At 47.6% G+C, this 21,484-nt stretch overlaps 1 protein-coding gene across 4 annotated transcripts in view; it reads right to left on the bottom strand.

Moving 5' to 3' along the window:
• Nucleotides 1-21,484, bottom strand: part of ZHX2 (zinc fingers and homeoboxes 2) — a 79,944-nt gene that overhangs the window by 57,493 nt on the left and 967 nt on the right. The window contains exon 1 of one of the 4 annotated variants that reach the window (XM_049824681.1): nucleotides 21,243-21,297. The exons of 2 other annotated variants lie outside the window; for them this stretch is intronic. The gene's annotated coding sequence lies outside the window, so the exon portion shown is untranslated. Of the gene's footprint in view, nucleotides 1-21,242; nucleotides 21,298-21,484 lie in introns of those variants that run through there. One more of the 4 variants, XM_049824693.1, reaches the window with a different exon arrangement.

The following is a 21,484-nucleotide window of genomic DNA, read 5'->3' as shown; positions in this document are numbered from 1 at the left end:
TTGATGGAAGCTGTATTTGAAATGTTTTTCTACTGTCCTCAGTGGGGTTTCACATTTTGCATGTGTGACAAAGCAGACATCATCAGCAAGAAGCTATAGATCTTGACTGCACAAAACTACCCTAAATCTAGAGCATCCATGGACCAAATTTGACCCCTAGAATCAAGATGCTCAAATCTCCTCTGCTGCTAAGATCAAGGCAGAATCTGGTCCTGGAAGCTTAAGGTTGCTCCTCAGTTTGCAGCAGAGCCTAACTAGAAATCTGTCAAGTTCCTAGTCCACACCTCAAACAGCCTTGTCAAGTCGTACAATTGGCAAGAAGCAGCCAAGGCAGGGTTTTATTGTCAGGGAATGTAAACAAATAGCAGGCAGTGCTGCTCATCTATCTCAGGTTGGTGCGCATTATTTTAATTAAAGCATTTATGTAAATACAGATGCAAATTAGGTTCAGTATAGCATCTGGCAAATTACTATCAGAGCCCTGAGGCTACTGGCAAATTATCAGCATGAGCTTTCATGATGTGAAGGTACCAAATCCAGTCTTGGTCCAGACGCTGTGTATTTTACTTGGCTTAAAGTGGCAGTAAACCACCACATTGGTACATACATAAGAAGTTAAATAGTCTTCCTTTGGAAAAAGAGCTCTTAGGAGGTAAACCAACATCATTAAAATCCGTTCCTTAGACAGCCTATGTCTAGCAAGAAAAAAAACCTTTTGCATTTCTGCAACACCTATCAAAGGAACGCAAAGCGCCTCTGAAATGTTAATTAATCCATACTGTCCCCAAGGGAGATCTATTTTAAAGATGGTTATATGGAGTCTGCATTAATCTCTCATTTGCCAAAGGCTCACAGGAGGGAAAGCCACAGAGATCGAATCTGGACCTAGGAGCCTTGATTCCCTGCTCCTCCACATTCTCATCACAAGACCTCCCTCCCCAAAAATCACAAGAACTCGCTCACACCAAAGAGGTGTGAACCTCTTTGGCCTACATATCATTGCCTCAAAGTAGTGTTAACTTCAAAACCTTGTTAAAACTGCAAAGGCGATTACATGACAAGAAAAATAAGGGAAAACAAATCACAAGGGAAGAAAAAAACCCCTAATTTTTGAAAATTGAAGGAATGTTTAGATCATGCTGAAAGGATCTTATCTTTGGAAAATGAAAAGGTATGACCAAGACAACGTTCACAGCAATATCAGCATCAACTTCTGATTATTCCTTCCCTGAAGTGCATTTTCATCTTCAGGGCCTTGCACGTGAAGATCAATTTCCATTCTTTCAGAACGCTCCATACTAAGACCAGCCCTTGGAAAGAGTCAATAGCTCCTAAGGCTTAAGAGCACACTTAACATGATCAACTTCAATGATGCTTAAGCACATGCTTAACATTTTCCTGCAATACCCTTCCAAATTTCCCAGGGTATGAATTTCCCACCAGCACTGAATGAAGTGAAATCACATTTCCAATTTATTCAGAAAGGATGCAGAAGTTGACTGGAAACAATTGTTATTACTGGTGACAAAGAACAGGAGAAGGAAATGCAGTCAGGTTTGGAGTCACACAGGTACATTCACAGCGTGACCGAACATGACACATACATGACATATCATTACTGTGACAACATTGCTTGCAAGACATGTGTAACCAGCATTTTGTAAGCATATGGTCATATACTGGCCCCTTCCTGTGCTCAAAATTAAAAACAAAACAGAGGAACAGGAGCTAAAGGCATCAAGCCACAGACTGGCCAGTTTGCATTCCTTTGCCCTGATACCAGTCATAATGACTGCACATTCATTTAAATGCTTTGTTTATTGACTCGTTTATTTGTCTTTAGCATTTTGCTTCCCAAAAACCCCCCAATAAACAGGTAAAAGTAGCAAGTGTTCTTTTTGAACCTTGGGACGCCGGTGTGAATTACTACAGTAACAGTGAGTTCCTAGCTGCAAGGATAGTGTGCAAGAGGGGGAACTGGGAATGGAGACATAATTAAGAACATTATACTGAGGTCCCATCTCCTGTGACCTGTTGGAACAGGTTATACATGAGAGCTGCATGCCCTGGGAAGCTGGGCATCCCTGATCTCCATGGCTGTGAAGTGAACTGGCACACACACATATATATGAAACTTGCTGGAGAGAAGTAACATTTCAGGCTCAGCTCCTCTGTAGCGTGTTTGCATCTTGACTAGACCCTGCTCTAGCAAAATAATTTTCTGGGTCCCTTTTGCAGGAAGAAAAAATGCCAAGTTTCACTGAAGGGGTGGGGGGTAAAGACTGTTACAAAAGATGAGACACTTCCCATTCTTATTCTGGGAGAAAACCAAGCTGAAGTCACAGCCTTGCCATATATTTGTTTCAAGTCAGAACCCACATTCCTCACGGAGGCCAAGCTGGCGATCTTGATGCTTTCTTCTTGATAATCACATCTCAATAGACTTTTATCTGATCTGAGACTTAATTGGGCAATTCTAAAAGACCAAATGATTGCACTAGTTTTGCCAAAGGCAGTAAGTAACTTTAAACATACAAGCAGACAGATAAATAAGAGACTTGCAGGTCTGATGTGGCCTTTGCCATCTGTGGCACTCAGCTGGCACATCCTTAGGTACCTGCTCAGAAATCAGTGTGTCCTACACTGTACTGAGAAGCCAAACTATTCAGGTAGCAACTCATAACCCAGGCACACGGGTGCACCAGAGGAAAAGGAGAGGGAAGAGGGTATGGTCCCAGCCAGACTATGGGAGAGGAGGTTTGAATTCCCCGCGTGACCTTGTGTAAACCATTTTTATTCCTCAGTGCTTCCACACCTAACTCTTTTAACAAAACTTTTCTGTATCACAAATACTGGGATGGAAAATATGCAAGCAGATACCAGGTGCTTTAAGAGAGATGGGATCAAATAAGCACCGATAAACCACTCTCTCCTTTGCTTCTCCAACGAGGCTGGGGATGACCTTGAGGTGTTCTCGAGCAAAGAAACTCTAAAAGGCCAGGGAGGAAGATAGGAGCAGTATTTCACCAAAAGACCTCCAGTAGCAGTGTAACAACGTAAGGTCTTGAAGGAAGCCAAGGATTAAAACTCAGTGTGGAAAGAGAGAGTTGTATTGGCTTTGTGTGGCAAGGTTTTGGTAGCAGGGGGGGTGTGTGTTACAGGGGTGGCTTCTGTAATAAGCTGCTGGAAGCTTCCCCTATGTTCGAGAGAGCCAATACCAGCCGTCTCTAAGATGGACCCACCACCAGCCAAGGCCAAGCCAATCAGTAATAGTGGTAACACCTCTGAAATAACACATTTAAGAAGGAAAAAAGTTGGGACGGACGGAAAAGGCAGCTGGAGAGAGGAGTGAGAACGTGTAAGAGAAACAGCCCTGCAGACCCCCAGGTCAGTGCAGAAGGAGGGGGAGGAGATGCTCCAGGCGCCGGAGCAGAGATTCCCCTGCAGCCCGTGGGGAAGACCCTGGTGAGGCAGGCTGTCCCCCTGCAGCCCAGGGAGGTCCACAGGGCAGCAGATCTCCACCTGCAGCCCATGGAGGACCCCATGCCAGAGCAGGTGGGTGCCCAAAGGAGACTGTGACGCCGTGGGAACCCCGCGCTGGAGCAGGTTCCTGGCAGGACCTGTGGCCCTGTGGAGAGAGGAGCCCACGCTGGAGCAGGTTTTCTGGCAGGACTTGCGACCCCATGGGGGACCCACGCTGGAGCAGTGTGGTCCTGAAGGACTGCACATCGTGGAAAGGACCCACGCTGGAGCAGTTCGTGAAGAACTGCAGCCTGTGGGAAGTACCCATGTTGGAGAAGTTTGTGGAGGACTGTCTCCTGTGGGAGGGAGCCCACGCTGGAGCAGGGGAAGAGTGTGATGAGTCCTGCCCCTGAAGAGGATGAAGTGGCAGAGATAACATGTGATGAACCGACCCCAAGCCCCATTCCCCGTCCCCCTGCACCACTGGGGTGGGTAGGTAGAGAATTAGGGAGAGAAATTGTGCCCGGGAAGAAGGGAGGGGTGGAGGGAAGGTGTTCTGAGGTTTGGTTTTATTTCTCCTTACCCTACTCTGGTTGATTGGTAATAAATGGAGTTAATTTTCCCCAAGTTGAGTCTGTTTTGCCCGTGACGGTAATTGGTGAGTTTTCTCTCCTGTCCTTATCTTGACCCACAAGCTCTTTGTTATATTTTCTCTCCCTGTCCAGCTGAGGAGGGGGAGTGATAGAATGGCTTTGGTGGGCACCTGGAGTCTAGCCAGGGTCAACCCACCACAAGAGTACATGGTAAAAACCCAAAAGTTACCCATCTTTCAAGACTCAGGGGACGAAGCTGTGCTAGGAAGAGGGAAGAGGGTTACTCTGCCCAAGAGGTAAAGTTGTGCCTTGTTTCCTCTGTCTGCGTATTTTCCCACTTTTTATTTTTGGATCTTGCAACATTAGCCAGCATTAGATGGCACATAGCTAGAATAACAGCTGCCGTGCCCCGTTCCAGAGCGCAGCAGGAAGACCAGAACCACCCCACAAAGAAGGATGATGAGAGAGGACCTACAAATGTTATAATGCGCCTTTCACCTCTGTTTTACTGAGGAGGATCTGAAAACACCCCTTTAAAAATTTACAGGAACCAAGACCCCAGAAGCACTCCAGCAGCAGACGAACACCCACATAATCTTGTCAAAACGCTACAGGGCAGACAGGGCTATCGCAGCAAACCCTGGTCTACAAGAACCCAGCGTGAGACCCTCGCAGGCTGGAGAATGGGCAGCTTCCCCAGTGTACACACGCTGTGTCTTGGGGGCCATGGCCATGTCACTCGGGAATCACACCTCTCCACGCTTTTTGGCCAGTACAGCTTTGCTGGCAGAAGTCTGTAGTGTAGGCATGGCTTAACCCCAAGCTATTTTCAGAAGAAGATGAGATGTGAGTTAACTTCCCAGCATGTTACAACCCACGTTGTGATACAAAATTCAGCCTTTGTGCCTTTCCACACAGAGCTGCTCAGTCCACTGGCAGTGGAGACCATCAGATGCTGTCAAGTAAGAGTCATGACACTGATGCTGTGAAACAAATGGTTTTTATAAAAAGCCCGACAGGACAGTTTTCACTGATACGCAAACTCTAGATGAGTGCTGTTTTGGGCCCCATCACGTCACATTAGTGCAGAAGGACTCAGCTACTTGAGCACGGCAGTTGCAAGGTGAATATGCACTCTTTAAGCCAAGGCAAGCACAATACATAAACAGTATCAGTGGCAAAAATGAGAAACTAACACATCTCAAAGGATGATTAAGCTCTTCTGAAAAGGCCAAGTTTAGCAGGTCTTGCAGGACAGCTTCATTCCAGAGTCAACCAGGAGCCATTTTATTTGGCTGGCTGACCGGTTCCCCATTTCTACCCATGAACTACAATGCTGGTTTTGCCCTTTCTTCCTCTTAATTTTAGGCTTAGATAACATTTTCCTGAGTCAGAGTTTACCGTTAACCAAAGCGGCTACTGGCTGGAGTACCTATCAATCTAAACACACATGAAAATGTAAGCTAACACTTCCAAACCTGGGTACCCCACTACCCCACCTGAGACCACAAGGAAAACACAGATATAACTAATGAACAGTTAGTTTCTACCAAAAATGCTGGAGACCCACAAGTCCCAGTGAACTACTGGTACCGCATTGATTACTTAGATGCCAAGACATCACTTTAAAGGCTAGACTTTAGAAACCACTATTCATAAATGTGAGCAATCATTTTTATCTCGACAAGACATGAGTACACTGGCAGAAAAGGAAAATGAATAACGAGTTGCAGCACTCTCCAAAGCACGGTCCAGTCCTCAGTCCAAAAGTGCTGAAATCAGGAATCTGCCCAAGAGTGTGAACTGACATGCTTCTTCCTTGGAAACATAACCCACAGCTGAGTGGCATGCAGAAGACACATCTGGAATTCCTCTGCTGCCAGCAGCTCTTTTAGTTCATGTTATGACATCAAGAACCAAGAGCTGATGTTTCTACAGAGAACCCCTCCCTCTTCCAGTTATTTTGTAGGATACAGTAAGTTTCTACTTACTGAAAATGTTAATGATCGCTGTGATCTCACATCATCAATTCTTGACTATTGGTGCCTTTGGCAAAAATGAGACACAGCCTCCAACATTTTGAATTACACTGGTCTTCCCTCTGCTCAGAAACAGAGATTTTGCAACATCCCTCATCTGTGATTCAACCCCAAACTCAGAGAGGAGGAACAGGGTCTGTTTTGGGCAGACTCCTCCTAACAACCAAGGAAGAAGTGAGGAAAGGGCTCCCAAAACTTAGGTGGAGCTTCATGCCCTTTCTGGGATGAGGGGGCAGATCTTCCATGAGGAAGAGAGCAGCTCTACAGATGGAGACGTAACAGCACCACTGATAACTAAAAAAATAAGGACTATCTGCTCTGCAGCATCTACTGCAGCTACCTCTGGAAGAGCTGCACCAGCCAAGGGACTGGGACTTGATTCCTACATCTATCCATCTTCTAGCTTTTGGAGGAATTGCTTCAATGAAGAGTGGCAAGAGTCGCTCAATATCTGGATGCTATTCTTGCAGCAGCAGAGTCCCAGAAGTCTTCCCCAAAGACACTTACTTATGCTAGTTTTGAGAGCAAGACCAGATGACATTCAGCATGCTGCCGTGATATTCCTGGAGATGAATGTGACAATGGAGTGCCACCAGGGCCTGCTGCAGTCATACAGGGCACAATATGACCATGTTCTATCACTAAGTTGTGGCTACCACCAGGCTACCCGAGCAGGCTCTTCACCTTGTCCTAGCAGTATGAAATTAAGCTGTTAAGATAAACCCTTAAACACTGCTTTGGTGAAGGACGGGACTTTAAAATTCTATCCTGGGTCCACCGTAACTTTGCTCCATCAACTAAAAGGAATAGCTCCAGGAAAGAAACCAAACATCCCTTGTAATTTGACATAATGTGGGATAAAATATTCACACTCTGTAAGAAATAATAATGAAAAAGTTATACCAGGGAATGCTTCTGATATGGATCTATTTTGCCGCCTAGCTCCACTCCGGCGCTACCCGCAAGCCCAGAAGCTCAAACAGTATTAAAGGCTGGTCATTCCTGACACACCCTGCCTCTTCCAAACACACAGAAGCCTTTTTACTCTAAACTCTAGCTGCAAATGGAAAAGATGTTAAACTTTGTACTGACCAGTCCTCACTCCTGGAGTCATACCTGTTCTCTTTAAAGCATATCCCCCTACTTTACCAAAAAAAAGCCTCCCACGTGTATCTACCCTAATGTTTGCTCTGCAGATGACTGTGGGAAAGAAATACAGATTTTAATCTGCCTGGTGCACCACCAGCCGAGCTGCAGTTGGGATTTAGTGGACAGACTCTTCATTGCTGGTAGATGTAAGTGATGGGAAGAACACAATTTTATCTTCAAAATCTGGACGGAAGGGAAAAACAGCTTCTCTGCTGCTACTTGGTACCAGAGGGAGCTAAAACAACTGGCATCTTCCCAGGGAAAGCACTACTCAGAGATCCTCTCTGTGATCATGTAGGAGCTCTGTTTGGGATGGGATGGGAACAACTTGTAGCAATGGCTTCAGATGAGGCTTGCTGAGTGTCCCCCTCTTTCACACTAACCAGACTTTAATCAAAAGCAGCATTACAGTTTTGGGCAAAACCATTTCCATCCTCTGCTGGCTTCCCACTGCTTGGCTCCAGGCAAATTGTTTGACATTTGTGCCTCAGTTTCCCATCTGTTAAACAAGAGTAATAAAACCTTCTTGGAGGTATCATTTACACCTTGGTGCTTGCAGAGCATGACGCAAAGGAAAGCACTACAGGAACTACAGATAATCACTAAAGCAGCCAAGACTCTCCTAAGAAGGCAGAAGACCAGACGCTAGACTAGGTTAGTCTGGTTATGAATCTGATGTGTTACAGGGGGTTGTCTGGAGTAACAGCTCACCAACGGACCAACTGAGCCACTGATGCTCCAGAAACCACCTGCCCGCTCGATCCCTATGTCCAGATGTGCCACGCAAGCTCAGAAAGCCAAAAAAGAGAAGCTGCCAGCTTCTTCATATTCATAAGCTCTTTAATAATGCTCAACAAAACTTGGAGGCATGTTCTCTGCTGTTGCTCTTGCCCTTTTGCACAGCGAGCAAGTCATAAATATTTCAGGGAAAGAGTCCAGAAAATTTGCAAGATTGGTCCTAGCCTTTTACAGCATTAATGAGCAGGCCATTAATAGTTAATGAAGCAGCTGCTGGTGATCTCAGAGGTAACAGCCAGATGAGAACAGCAGTGTTTGCCCATTCACTACAATGTGATAATGCGAAGGAATGGCTTGATTCTCTTATCAAATCCTCCCCATCACAGCAAGACCCAGGACGTGATCACAGCACCTCCAGCAGAACCACACCTGACCCCTCTGCCCTGCCGCTGTCACCCAGCAGGGATGGTGGGTGACTGCTGCAAAGTGTCCGAACCAACTGTCCTGATGCTCTGGGCACATCTGTGGGAGTGAAAAGGCCTCAGTGCTGCATCTTACTTAACACAAGTTCAATGTCCCAAACACTTATCCAGCTAGGACCACACAATGCATGTGTGCAGGAGCGTGTGTGCACCCTGTAGTCGTACATACGTAAAAATGCCGATAAAAAGGGTAAGGGTTTGGGCCTTTTAAAGGTCTCAGCTGCTTGTTCAAAGCTGTACCTTGAAAGCCAAATTCACAATAGAATTAGGCAGCCAACTTCAAAGAACAGCTCCTGTGATGTCAGCCTTGCATCCAGCAAGGACTCTGGTGAAAAGGTATTTTTGCTATACTTACCCTTTCATACCTCTGAACTGACATTGCCTTGTCTGTAGCCGGGAAAGCACGTCACCTTTTGGTAATTCCACTTGCCGGGAGCTTTACCGAGGAAGGGCACCACACGGCTGCTGCCTGCCAGCCAGGCTGCCGGGAGCAACTCCAGCCCTACAGCCCAGGCAGGGGCAAAACAAAAGGGGGATGGCAAGAAGAACCGGGTAAAAGTTTGGACACTGCCAAACTCCATTTCCTTCTTTTTATCCCTGGCAGTATCACTGATTTTTAAGGGACTTGTGAGGTTGGTTTCCAGCTGCCTCCACATTCATTTTTGTATGTGGCTCTGTCAATCTCAGCACTACATTTTTTTTAATTTGTTGGCTAACGTCTGTCACATTTGACAGAGGTGAAAATCTTGAAGACAGTGACTTCCTACCGGTCTCACGATAACAGACAGGGTGCAGAGGAGAAATCCCCATCACTGGTGCCATGAAGTGGAGAGGGGGGTTAGCCTGACCCCTCTCCCAGTGCACGCAGGAATTCAATCTCACGAGTCAGATGTGCTGGAAAGCAGTTTGCGTCAGTCCCACTGGCCCCAGGAATAATTAGTTTCCTGGATTTCAGCTCACATCACATCTGGCTTGTCACAGATGAAGCTTTTTCTGCTCAACCAACTGACAGGGGTCTGCACAAAAAGCAAGGATTGGTAGCAGAAAGACTCCCTGAAGATCCCCAGGTGGATAGGGACAGCACAGACCCATCTTCTTCAACAGCAAGCTCATGAACTGGGCGGGCAATCTGAGTATCTCCCTTTTATGTAAGTGTCCTTAGCATAGAGTGCAAAAGTTTGCACTTCATCTGTTCAGGCTGTGATGCTCAGAGCTGGCAGTCAAGAGACTTGCGTTCATTGGGAAGAAGAAAAGGAAAAGAAAAGCTTAATTTCAAAGTTACAGTCTTAATTCCACGCTCCCAGCCAGAGGTGTTAAGTAGTGCAGGAGTCAAAGGCGACTGCAGCTTTGGGCCCTTTGTTAAATAATTAACTATGATTTGCCTAATCTATCTGCAGGTATTCACTGAAGAGACAAAAACCTTCTCTATCAACACCCTACTCTCACCTAAACAGTGGGCTTCCAACAAGAACCTCCTGGGGTGATCCTCTTTTAGTTTTTAACAAAACCGGTCCTTGGCTTTGCTTGCCTTCAAACAAGACTCTGCCTGCTTACTTTCAATGCAGATCAAAGGTGACCTTAATAGATCCTCAGTGTATTAAGACCTATAAAATAAGTTTATGTTAAATTTCAAGTAATTATTTTATTCTGTAATTTGATTAAAAACTATCATTTGCCAAACATGCCTTGGGAAAAAAAATCACTACTTGGACTTAGTAATAAAGTACATAATTAGCAATGAATGTACAGTGCTTCCTTTTAAAACCCATAGCATGTAACTTTCCTTCATGCTTTAAGTGGGGAGAATCTTAAAGTCGTTATAAACTTTGATTTAAAGACTTTAATACCTTGAACTATTTAAATTACATTAAGGATGAAACTTCACGTATGAAGAACGCTGCCAAACACAGATATGCATTGGGCTGTTCCTCACCCTCATACCATCTATTTTACATAATTTAAGAACAGGTATTTTAAAACCGCAGACAAGTACAAAAAAAGTTTAATGACCAAAAAAAGCTACCCAACCTCAAATGTTTCTTAATCAGCTTCCTATTAGCTGCCCGTTTCATTTAAAAAAAGAGGGGGAAAAAAGTAGTAAGATTCTTGATATTTTTCCTCCTCCTCTAGCTATATTGTAAAAGTTTCAGTACTAAGCATGTGTTAAACTTGCTGCTTCCAACTTTTTGAGCACTTTTTACTGACTTTAAAACACAGCAAAGGGACAAGGGCCACTCATGCGCTAGCCAAAAATTAATCAAGCTGCAACCCAACCAAGCCAAGTGGCTACAGCAAAAGGTGGAGAATGTTTCAAGATGAGTATCTGTAGGTTGTAGAAGACCAGTAATAAAGCGTGGCAAACCAGTCTTTCTCCGCTGCTGTGCAGACCCGCAATCACAAATTTGAGCAGAAGAAGGGTCTCCTGGCTGATCTGTGCCAGAAGCTTGGTGTGGGAACTCTTCTGGAGGATGCTATGGCAGTGCCTAGATGCACAAACCAAACCCAACGTGACAGTAGCCTTGTGACACACAGTAGCAGCCTCCACCCTGAGATTCAGTAAAAAGGTCAGGACGAGAATGAGAAGGAACAAATAAAAACCCCTTCTACACAGGCATGAACAAAATACAGGCAGATTGAAAAATAAAATAACAAAAGCACGCTACAGGAAAACGTGAGCCAGTCTGAGTGGTCCTGCGAGAACTGCACCTACTGTGGGGTACTGCTTGTGCCAGGGAGAGGCAAATAGGAAAGGATGCATCAAGACCAAAGCAGCTAACTGAAAAATATGATCAAATTCCAACCTTGGCTGCAGAAATCGATACAGAGAGGAGGCTCAGGTACGAATTCAGCTTTCCTGTGCAAATACACCATTTCCAAAACGCAGCAAGCTACACCTCACACCGTTGCACACAAAACATCTAAAAGAAAAGTTAAAAGCATGGCAGAGATCAGATGGTAATCCCCATCCCCTCTTGCTGCCCGCTACCTTCTGTAAGTAAAGCAGCCTGCAAACAGCCAGAAATCCTTTGCCATACAGTACTGCATACTGTTTACATCACCACCAATTTTGTGAGGCAGCAATGCTAATGTTAAATACCCAATATCCTCCCTGCAAAGTACCTCGCACACTTTTCAGGGGGTGCTCTTCACATTTAATAGCACATTTCAAAGCAGGTCTCTCACTTCGTCAAGCACCACAAACGCTTTTCCCCCGATGGAGCCTTCCCTTCCCTGTGAGCCCCCTGCCACGGCAGGCTCCTTGCTGGGATGCGGACGGAGCCCTTGGAAGTGATGGCAGGGTGGAAACAGGCAGGTGGGGGAAGAGGGAAGGAAGAGGGTACTGCAAAAACATTGAAAACGCAAAACACGCGCTCAACAACGTACTTCCTTCTAAACTGGGCTCAGGGTGCAGACAGGGGCTTGTGGCTTTTTTTTTTTTTGGTAAAAAAAACCACAACCAAACACCAAAACATATTTAAATCCCCTTGACATTTTGTGGGAGAGGTGCAGAGGGCCCAGCAGGGAACTGGGACCAGCTGGTGAGGGTTGTGCTGGTGCCTGGTCACCTCCCGCACCCCAGAGTTGCAGACCCGAGGCTGAAAGCATCTGCTCTTGAGCTCTTTGCGGGGAAAACAAGACGGTCCGCCACTCGCCAAAAAGCAAGAGCAGAGCGAACAAAAAGGAGTTCAGATTTCAGGCGATTAACTTTAAATCCACCGACTCGGCACTCTGATCTGCTGCTGAAGAGACGGGGCTGGAGCTAAGATCATCCCTATGTATGAGCTCTTTTCAGCATAAATAATATCCTGTGACACTCCTCTCCCGGCTCAGACATGCACCAAGTGTTCGCACAGTCTCCTGGACCATCACATAGAGGGTAAACATGTAAATATAAGGTAAAACATGAAAATAAGGTACTTATAGATAAGATCCAGGATAACAGGACAAGCAAACAGAATTTAGGCACTTCAAGTATATTTAGGCTTGAAAGCAAAATACTTTAGAGAGCTAACATTTTTTTCCTGTATCTGATTAACTGTGGATCTTGAAACTTGTGTTCGCCTTGAGCAGTATTTCCCAAACCACCTCATCCCCTCGACATAAGCGCAAGGCACACAGACGAGATGCCGGCAGATATGCAGATGAGGGGCGTCCCATAAAAACTGTTTTAGCAACAGCAAAATTGCGAGGATGCTCTAACCGTAAAGAAAGATAAGATACCAGGTTAAGAGCAGTTAAGAAAACAGTTCCCTCCAAACGCATCGTTCTTCCTCGTCACTCCAACTGCTTTAAAGCACACATGGAGCCTATTCCTTCCTTATGCCAGAGGATCCCAGACAGACAGAGGGAAGTAAAGGCTTTCTAAGGCAGCAGTCGTCTGAATTTATTCATCACCATTTGTACCTGGAAACTTCCTACCCGTAGCACTTGGGCAAAATCCTGCAGGTCCTCAGCAGCCACCAGCCCCGGCACACAGCAGCCTGGCATAGCTGCACCAGGGACTCTGCCGCGTTTGCCAGCTCTCCCGCACAGCATCCCCAGGTACCGTCCCTGGTTCAAAAACCCCACACGAGGCTTTTTCAGCATCTTCTCAAAGAAAATTAAACCTCACCCTCAAAACAGTAATACAGTGGAGCTGGCATCTTCCCGGCAAGATGCTTGTACCTGAGCACAGGTTGGGGAGACCTGTGCCTTAGGTCAAAGCCCAGGTAAAAGGGCTTCTGGGTCTCAAAAATACCTGGCTGACCAGTCCTTAGAGAAGAGGAACAGATCCCAAAAACCTGCAACCACGAGGTCACTCCTCCTGGTACCGAGCATTGCATGACAGTAATGAAAAGCAGTATCATAACTGTGACAGGCTGCAAGAGATGCCATGAGGATGCCAGACGGTGACAAGGAAATAAAGCAGCGATAAAGGACTCCAACCACCTTTGGCTGAGCAAAAGGAGGGCGTTAGCGCAGTGGTCCCACAGATGGGAGCAACAACAGCCAGGTGGACACCCACCCAGGCGACCAAGTGCTCTCCCCAGGAAGGAGCCGAGCATTCAAACAACTTCCTCGCCTTTCAATCACGTGAAAATAAATAGGTCGGACCCAACGCTGCTCTTCTCAGAAGACTGAGAAGGGGAATCTCTTTGGAAAAATGCAGGAAAAAATCAGCTTCAGGGGGGACCGTGCTGGGGATAACCCCATCTTCCACAATTTTCAAGGAAACTGTACCAAAGTCCAGAAGACAACAAGCACCAAAGCCTGTAACAGCAGTGTGCTCCCAGCATATCATTTAAATAAATCAGTTTCTGGAGAGACAAAAGACAAGGAAAAACTCCCTGCAGTGCCTGACAGTTTGTGCTGAACAGGATGCCGAAAAAAACCCACCCCACAACAAAACATATTTGCTTTAGAGGTGGGAGGCAGAGAGAGAGGCGAGGAAGGCATCTCCTCAAAAACACTTCAGGCCAGAACCATCAGGACTTTCCTTTATTTCGTGTGAGAGTGAATCAGCAGTGCTCTGCCAGCCCGGCAGCAAAGCTTGGAGATGCCGGTGCTGTCTGCTTCGTACTGGCTTTCCCCAGCATGAGAGGATGCAAAACCTCCCCACATCACTTCCCAGGGCCTCCGTCCCGGCACTCTTTGAAACCCAACAAAACTTACTACCTCCAACAGTTTACTCTTGGATTTTCTTCTTGCAAATAAGATTTTAAAAAAGAGCAAGTATTTTCCTACTTCTGCTATCTGAGTGAAGTGTAACATAAAGTAACTGAAACTAATAAGCATGAAATTAGGTTTCAGAGATATTAAAAAAGTCCAAAGCTTGGAGAGTGAGAAAAAGGAACACATACATTGGAGGCAAGGGAAGGGGCACAGAATTCTTGAGAAATACTGGTACTTTATTAAACCCCTCTGAGGGTGCCTTTAGCAGCAGCTCAGAACCTGCTTTTTTTGGGTGCTTTTTAAAAAACAACAACAAACAACAAGATTCTGCTTAAAAAGAAAGGAAACACATTTTTCCCTATACAGCTTTGCTCACAGAACTTCTTCCTCCAGTCATCAGACTGGACAAGAGGTTAAATAACCCTGAACTTGAGGCTTCCTTAGTTATGGTCATTGACTCAAAACAAGCGAGAAAATCTCTTTCCTTTCTTTTCTTTTTTTTTTCCTTTAAGCTCCAGCAAGTGAAATATGCAGCTTTTAAACTTACTAGAAAATTGTGGGAATAACAGACAATTAATGACAAAAGAGAAGCCAAAATCGACAGGTAGTATGAGGTTGCAACTTCAAAAAAAAATTTAGCATTTAAGAGGGCAAATAAGGTCAGGACAGGAAGAACGGCAAAAAAAAAAGGGAAGAAAAACTAAGATTTGAGGTCTGTGATGGGGCACGGAAACCAGTGCGAGAAGTTCCCGTCCCACCCCTCCCACTGCTCGCATGAAGTTAATTGTCCCCTCTGTTGGTGCCAACTGGGACCACACTGTAAATCACATCACTGAAATGCTGCAAGTTAAAAAATAACACTAAAAATATCTATGTATCTGTATCTCTCTCCCTTAGGCAAGGAGGGAGTGAAGCAGAGGGTTGCTTCTCACCAAGACTGTTTCTGTGCAAACCCACAGCTACGGGGACAGCGAGTAGAGTAACACAAGGGAAATAACTTAAGTTTTTCAGCTTTGTTATATTTTTCCAGGACAGAAGATGAATTTCAGGCTGTGGAGGAGTCTCCCAAGTGAACTGAACTGAACTACACCTTGGTCAGAAAACACCAGTCGGGAGGAAAGTCCACGATGTGCACAGAGGCACTTGTGTTTGGGCCAGGACGCGCCCCGCTCCTGTGGCCCAGAGCCTCCAACGCCTGCTCCTGCAGGGAGCACTGGGCTTAACTCAAGCAGTAAAAAGGTTCCCCAGAGAGGAGTGTCGATGTGCAGACATCAAGAGCTGAACAAGCACACAACAACAGACATCTCTGCATGGGAACGTCTCATGTCAGGCCTGTACCACTAATGCTTACCATGCAGTTCTATCAGCCCAGGGCAGGACATGTCACTGATGTAGCTGTCCTGGCAAAAACCTGTGAGCAGAAAGGCTGTTACACCAGCAAAGGGGCATTTTTTGCTAACGCCGCTTATCAAACTCATTGCGCGGGGTGGGAAGGATAAAGCCACAAGCAGCAAATTCACCCAAGGAGCCAAGTTCTTGGCGTGGTTGTGCGACACTGACCCTACCAAAGCACTCGTGCACCCCTAGGCTCTGGGTACCTACCTTGTGTAATGAGGTGTTACAATAGTCTGAAATACATACATGCTCACTTTTTACCAAGGCCTGTAGTGATGGGGCAAGGGGCAATGGTTTTAAGCTGAAAGAGCGTAGGTTTAGATTGGACATAGGAAGAAACTTTTTACGATGAAGGCGGTGAGACCCTGGAACAGGTTGTCCAGCAAAGCTGTGGATGCTCCATCATTAGCAGTGTTCAAGGTCAGGTTGGACAGGGCTTTGAGCAACCTGAACTAGCACAAGGTGTCCCTGCCCATCTCAGGGCATGCTGGATGAGATGACCTTTAAGGGTCCCTTTCAACCCAAACCCTTCTATGGTTCTATGACCCTATGGATGCTGGGGCTGCTCTTCCAGCCAGAGCCCCAGGGGGTGGGCAGCCAGCAGGCTTCCCCCAGCTGCGAGATGAAGGGCAGCACAAGATGGAGAAGACCTACATCACTTCAGAACTTGTGAACGGTGTAGATGGCAACTGAGCCCAAGGGTGAGCCTGGACCATGGCCCTGCTTAACCTGTAGTCTATGGGGGAGAGGGACGGTGGTGATCTGCAAATTCCTCCCAAAATGTCTGCAAAAGTTAATCGGAGAGGCAAGCAAGTGGTGAGCAGGCTTCGCTCTGCTAGATCAGATCCCTGCTGGAAAGTCTGCCCAGGGGCCACAACCTGGAGAAGATAACAACTGTAGACGTAGGTGGGGAGGCTCGCCGCCGGAGGGACACTGAATTCCTTACATACGCCCTGGTTCACCGCCCGGCATGTACCCTGTGCAACGGGCCGATTCGCGAAAGGTTGTCACAACTCACTGAAATCCCCCCCCCGCCCACCTCCCAACATGCAATTTCTAACCACGCAGGCGTTACAGATCACCTTCTTCCCCCCATTTGCTTCCCGACCCTTCCTCCCTTCTCCGTCAGCCCTCCAGATGGCAAACGCTCCCCTCTGCCAAGCACCAACACGAGCCTTCCCACCACCAGCCCCACTCAGGACATTGCCCGCCGCAGGCAGCTCGGGCACGTGCTGTCTCATCCATGAATTCAAAGGCATGTTGCATCATAACCCATGTCCTCAGCTACCAGAATAATCCCCCCCAGGAGGACTTTAAAAAAAGTCCCCTCCTGGTTACAAATGCCAAAACCTCCTCTGCTTGCCTGTGTCGTTCTCCCTCTGCTTGCTAACAAGAAACAGCCATCTGAGGCTTTGTCAGTGCTAAATAACACAAAATCATTTCACACATTCCCTCAGTTTCACCGGATCTCCCAGTTTCACCAGCAGACTCATAATACTGGCCATTTTACGTAAACGCAGCTTATGGAAAATTCAGTTTTCACGTTAGAAACAGGTTTTGGGTCTCACAGTTCTGAGGAAAGCTTGCCAAGTGCATCATCTTACATCCAAACCCGCAGCATTTCATGAAACAACCCCAAGTGCATCTTTTTTAAAACAAAGCAATCAATCAAACAACCCTTCTGACTTGCAAAGGCATGGCAGTTTTGGGGAGGGAGGGCTGGCTTGGCGATTTCTGAACTGCCTCGGGATGGCAAGGCTGGAACTGAGCTCTCTTCCCTTCATCTTCCAAGGGGCCCAATTCACTTCGTTCCCGTCTTGCTACACCTTTGTAAACCAAACTGTCAAATACTACCCTGTATGAAAAGTATTTGTAACATTCTGGAAACCAACAGCTCTTCTGGCTTTTTCAGAAAACAAACTAACTTACTGCTACCCTGGGACTGAACTGTTATCATGACACTCAGTAAACTTCAGACCTGCCTATTTTTGAAGGGTTGATAAAATAAACTAACACCACAAGTATTAGTTCCAGTTGATGTGACACACGTAAACACACCTTGACAGATGACCAGCAATTACTTTAATGGCTTTAAGTTAAAGCCTTTATGGATTATTTTTATGCCTACTTTTGTTTATTACTTACTTTCAATATGAACAGATACCATCATGCAGATATGCATGTTACAGCCTTCAGTTTGCAGTAACTTTTAGAGAAAGAACACACTTGCTGAATTATCCTCACGCCTGCCAGGAAGTCAAAACTACAAATACACTCTCTCCACACAAAAAGCAAATGCAGCTTTACTGCAACCTGACAGCCATGCTAAAATCTCAGGGAGTTCACTTGTGACACTGTTTCTAAACAAGTTCTAATCGAAATACTATTTTGATTTATTTTCAGTGGATGTTTTCATTCCTTAAGTGGGCACACAGGAAAACAATTTAGACATGGGTCAAAACACCCAATCAGAAGAGACTCCAAATAATATTGCTGAGGATCATCTGAGTTAGAACAAAGCTAAAAGGAATAAAACCCGAAGATGTCGCACATGCAAAAACAGTGATGTCATGCCTGGCATTAAAATCTTCATCTTGCGTGAGGATGAGCAAAACCTGCTGTGTTCTCGTTCCAGCCCACAGCAGTTTGATACTGGTTTGAAAATGTAAAAAGCAGCAAGTAACTTTGCTATATTTAATGTTAGCTTTCTTTTTTGGACTTTTAATAAAAACACAATAAAACTCCCCCCACCCAACAAAAAAGAGCCAAAATGTGACATTGCCAATTTGGGCTTTCTCATATAATGGATTATTGATTTTACAGACACTGTCTAGAAATTGTTGATTGTAACTAGAGTAAAAAGGGGGGAAAAAAAGAGGTACTTTGAGAGGAAGCAGTGGGAAGGAGCGTGCTTCTTTCAAACACCAATGACAGAGATGTCCCATGGGACAAAACTGTGACAGGAAAACTTTTGGGGTGGGAAAGCAGGAAAAATGTCATTTTATGAAGGTGAGTAATCACATGGGCTTTGGGCTGGTAACTGAGCTATACACATCTATAAGCACTTTCCGGCACGGAGCTCTTCACAGGTACAAGAAGAGAGGACGAACACGGGAGAGCTCTTGGCCATTCATTTCTGCAGAAGCCTGTAAGTGGATAAACACGCACACGACTGCTGAAGCAAAATAAGGACCTGCTGAAGTAAAATAAGGACCAGCCAACAACTTTAAAAGTGCATGGGCTTTTTAGCATTTATATTCTTCCCGATTGCTGGCCAGTAGATTGGTTTCCCTGACCCGGATATCAATTTGCAATTCTATGTTTCAAAGAGCTGCTGAGTTCATACAACAGACTGAAGCCACATCTACATTAGAAAGGCTTTGCTGGGACAAGAATATATTACACTGGCAAAGCACTTCAGTCACAGATACCTCTTAAACAACAAAATTAGTCCTCTACTGGTCTAATAAAACCACAGCAGCACACAGCAGTGTTACTTCACATGCCATTTCCCAGTAAGACAACATGCCAGAGGTTTCTGCTAGAGATGTCAGACCCCTGGTAGTCACACCTGCACCTGCACAACTATCCCAGCCCCAGCCAGGAGGGACAAACCCTGCACGAAGTATAATCTCTAGGTATTTTTTTTCAAAAAGACAACTCATTGACCAGCTACATGTGGATTATTTGTAGGTAAGCTAGATGACGAAGCAGAGAGCTGCAATGATTTGCCATCATTTGCTGTAAAAGAATTACGTTGAGGCATTTGACATTTTGGTTCTCAGCCCCGACTTGGAAAGGCTTTTTTTGTGCGTGTTGGGATGACTACCATCGTTCCACTAAAGGACGTACTAAAGCCCCTTCCTGAACTGGGATCTTGACACCTGTGGGACAAAAAAAAAAAACCAAATAGGAAAGACCAGTTCTGCCTAGCTGACAGCCTCACACGGCGACCCCGGCACCGCCGAGGGAGATCCCCGGAGCTGCCAGAGGTGCAGCTTTGCGAGGCACCACGCGCTCCGCCACCCTCGCCTGCTGCTCCCCGCACTTGCCGCCTCGGGACCCAGTTGGCAGGAGGTGCTGACGCCCAGCAATCCTGACCACCAAGTCATCTTCCTACCCAGCACAAGTCCTCCTCTTCCTTCCCATTCCTACGTCTTTGGATGCTTTTCCCCCTTTTGTTCTCCACCTTCCAACCCAAAAGTTTTGCTGAGTTGCCCTGCATGGCAGAGCCCTCGCAGGCTCCTGGGGTTTAAAAGAAGCACCTGACCTGAGAGGATGGGGAGCCTCCACCCGGAGAGGTGCCTGGGCAGCCCAACGGGGGACGAAATCAGGGCCACGTCCCCCCAGCAGGCTGTCTCCCTCAGGAGGGATTCCCAGGCGCAAAGCGAACAAAAGGGCTCAGGAAAGAGCCGGGCAGAGGGATACCCCAAAGTCAGGCAGGCACATCCCAACTCCACTTCCAAGTTTTATTCCTAGCAAAGAAGGGAGAAAAATCTGTGTCTTTTGCCATCTCCCTCATCCCAGAGGGAGAGAGACTGGGGGGGGGGGGGGGGGGGTATAAAGGAGACAGTTGTGTGACGGCTTTGGAAACCAGCTAAAACAAAAGGGAAAGTCACCCCTCCTAAAAAAAAAAAAAAAAAAAAAAAAAAAAAAAAAAAAAAAAAAAAAAAAAAAAAAAAAGAAGCGGGTGCACCGTACCAAAGGCCGAGTTTCCCCAAATCTCCCCATCCCGAGATAAATGAAACGCCACAGGAAGGCAGAGACTTTCGCAGAGGCTGAAGGAGGGATGGAGCGGAGCGCCCGGCTCTGCCCCGCCGCGGTCCCGGGCTCGGTGCCGCCCGCTCCGCCCCGCCGCTCTCCGCACTTACCGGCAGCGGCGGGGCAGGAGGCAGCGAGCCCCCACGCCACGGGGGAGCTGACAAGGAGGGGGGGGGGGGGGGGAAGGGAGACGGGAGGGGGGGGGGGGGGGGGGGGAGGGAAAAAAAAAAAAAAATTAATCAAAAATTAAACCAGACGAAACCGCTGCCAAGTCCGGCCGCGGGCGCGGAGCCACGCGTGGCGGCGCCGGGGCCCCTCCTGCGCCTGCAGCACCCCCGGGGCGGCTTTCCCCCCGCCCGTGGAAGCCAGCGGTTCCTTTTTAAAGACCGCACTGACAAAATCGCCCTGCTCGCCTCTACGTAACGCCCTGTCGAAAGCGGACGCCATATTTTGTGTTGCTGATGTCGACACAGACAAACGTAGACATGTTTTTTTCCTCCCCCCCCCCCCCCTTCGCCGTTCCCCCTCCTCCTCCTGCCTTCCCCCCTTCACCCAAACTTGCGATCGGGAGGCGGCGGGGAGCGGGGAGGAGGACGGGGTGGGGGGGGGGGGGGAGGGAAGCAAGCTGCACGGCGAAAAATTAAAAATATAGCTACAAAAATTAAGAGCCCCCCGCCGACAACCCTCCCCGCTCCCCCCATACACCCCGCCGGCGGTCTCCCCCGCCCCCCCCTCCTCCCGGCCCCCGCCGGAGTCCCGGGAACCGGACAGTTTTTGCGGGAGGAAAAGTTGGGTGCGAGCGGCCGGGGCTGGAGCGCCGGCGAGTGCATGTGTGCGGGGAGGGGGGGGGGGCCGGGGGGGGGGCGGCCGGGCAGCGCCGCGCCGCCGCCGGGGGGGGGGGGGTTGGTGGGGGGGAGGTGGTGGTGGGGCAGGGGGGGGCGGGGGGGGGACCCGCCTGGGAAGTTTCCTACCTGCGCCCAGGGCGGCGGCACCGACTGTCCCGGGCGGAGCGGCACCGGGGCTCCGCGCGCCAGCTCCGCGCCCCTCCGCGCGCCGCCGCGGCAGCCCGCGGCCGCGGGACCCCGCGCCCCCCCGCCCCCCCCCCCCCCCCCCCGCCCGCACCCGCGCCCGCCCGCGCCGGCCCGCGGGGGAAACACGCGCGCACCGCCACGCGCGCACGCACGCACACGCCGCCCCGGCCCCGCCGCGGAAA

The sequence above is a fragment of the Accipiter gentilis genome, chromosome 2, assembly GCF_929443795.1.
Source record: "Accipiter gentilis chromosome 2, bAccGen1.1, whole genome shotgun sequence".
Taxonomy (NCBI): domain Eukaryota; kingdom Metazoa; phylum Chordata; class Aves; order Accipitriformes; family Accipitridae; genus Astur; species Astur gentilis.
This window is presented reverse-complemented; position numbering and strand designations above follow the sequence as displayed.